Source organism: Seriola lalandi, unplaced genomic scaffold, assembly GCF_002814215.2.
Source record: "Seriola lalandi dorsalis isolate HSWRI2012SDOR001 ecotype SW California unplaced genomic scaffold, Sedor1 jcf7180002054325, whole genome shotgun sequence".
Classification (NCBI taxonomy): Eukaryota; Metazoa; Chordata; class Actinopteri; order Carangiformes; family Carangidae; genus Seriola; species Seriola lalandi.
This window is the reverse complement of record NW_019524878.1, coordinates 238,620-240,835: the sequence shown is the minus strand read 5'-3', so window position 1 is coordinate 240,835 and position 2,216 is coordinate 238,620.

Below are 2,216 nucleotides of genomic sequence, written 5' to 3'. Positions count from 1 at the left end.
AACTAAAAATATAAATTAATTGCAGATGGTGATGAGAAGACAATCTTAAAAAAAGAAAAGTACAATATCTTTACAAATATATTTTGCTTTGGAAAGTTTAATTGGAATTCCAAATGCCACAGTCTTCCTGTTGTTCAGTGGCAACAAAGTGCAACAGAGAAGTAGGCTATGTTCGTTTCTTGTAGACTGATGCCACATAATTACCAGTTTCCTTATGTAAACTGTGTTTACATAAACATGCAGCTTGAATCTATGACTGAGGAGCGCACTGCACAACGTGGATGCCTCATGTCAGCCAAAAACTATTCTTCAAGTTGATAGTGTTCTCAATGCATTTTAACCCTCATACAAGCACCTTTGTGATAACACAACAGGATAGAGTCTTTCCCATATAAACCATCCGTCCCATTAAAGGTGCGACTTAGCATAGCTGCAAAAAACAGTATGTCATGAAAGTTAATATAGTATGACTGGGACACAGCTTGAATTTAACTCAATATTCACATACAACTAAATGAAAAATACCAAATGCAGGTGTGAAAAATGACAGATGAGAAATCTGAGGTGGTGAGGGCTGTAAAACTAATACAATAAAAACTGTTAAGGTGCATCAAAACAAAGGCTGGTGTCCAGAGTCTCACTGTAAGTCTGCAATGTTGTAGATTCTGCTTGAGTGAAAAACCCACAACAAGGGAAAGAGAGAGGACGTAAAAAAAAAGTATCAAAGAGCTGTCAAGAATATGTTTAAATGCACAATGCTGCAAGCACTCAGTTAAGTTTTGTGTTTCATGATGGCATGATTTGTTTTCATTTGATTTCAAACAGATTCTAACACACTCAGTTTTTTTTTTTTTTTTTTTTTTTTTTTTTTTTTTTTTAAATCTCTATATGAAGTATATCCTCACGAGGCATTTTAAAACCCTTGTGCTCACACAGGTCACACAGGTGATGCCAATTAAAGTCAAGGGCTCAGCTCTACCTGAGAGGAGGTCTAATCAGGCAAGATGAGTGAAAACACCTGTGTGGGTGCACCATGGCTTTGGCTTGTAAATTTCAGTTTGTGCATGTTTGTATCTGAACAGTTTTTATTGCTTCCATCCCCTAAAACGTGGATCATTTCTCTTGTGACATGGAATTGGTTTTGTTTTTCCTAATGAACACAGTGCTTGTGGTTCTCTCTGTGTTCACCAGCAGAGGTTGTTATATCCTGGCTTATGAAATACTGCCACCCTGTGGGCAAGAATAAGACTTCAGACTATGCACAGCCTTGTGTGTTGTATATTGTTCAATTCAGTCAATGTTTTAATTCAACATTACTCCCATAGGAGCTTTTTTTTTTTTTAATCTTCAATTAAAAAGGTTCTGACTGGTGGTAAAAAATGTTCCACTACAGAAAACCTGTATCCGGGCAGGAGATACAGTTTGATTTGTCAGTTCTTTGTTTCAAGACATTTGTCTGAACAATTATCTTTGGTCAAACTCTGTATGTTGTTAACAGCGTGTGCTGCTGTTTGGCTTTGTAGTGCTGATGGGATTTTCCACCCTGTTCTGTTTTGAACAGCTGTGGATCCCCCCGTTAGTTCACCTGTTTTTTTTTGTTTTTTATGTATCGTTTTTGAGATTAATTTCTTTTAAGGTAAAGCCAGGCAGATGTTGGTCTGACTACTCCACTACAGATCAGACAACCTGCCGATCTTAAACAGGCCACACCGACAGAGCAAACCATTTCAGTAATGACACCAGGCAACAGGGAGTAACTGTGAAAGACTAAAAATATGTTATGTCTTGTCTTTTTAATGACACTTTACTCAATATTTCACATAAATACAGCAGCCAGTGTGGTTACTCAAAAATCTCATCGATCTCTTCAAACAGATGAACGTGAACTGTTAAAGCTAAAGGAACTAACGAGCAAAACGTTTCCACCTGTCGTGTATGACGGCGCTCGTTCCCCTCAGGTGTGGCTGTGTCTGAATCTGTAACGTTCTCATGAAGGCACGGACCTTTTCAGATCTTATTTCTGTCATGATGCTCTTGTAGCTAGAGATGGAGACAGTCACTTTTCTAACTTTTAAGTCGCTTTGGATAAACGCATCTGCCAAATCTTTTCAGCCAATATCATTGTATCAGCTGGACCTGACACGTGCCACAAAGTCAAGAAAACTCGGATAGTCATAGTTGGATTAGATATTCACCCAACTAAAATGATTGCATTC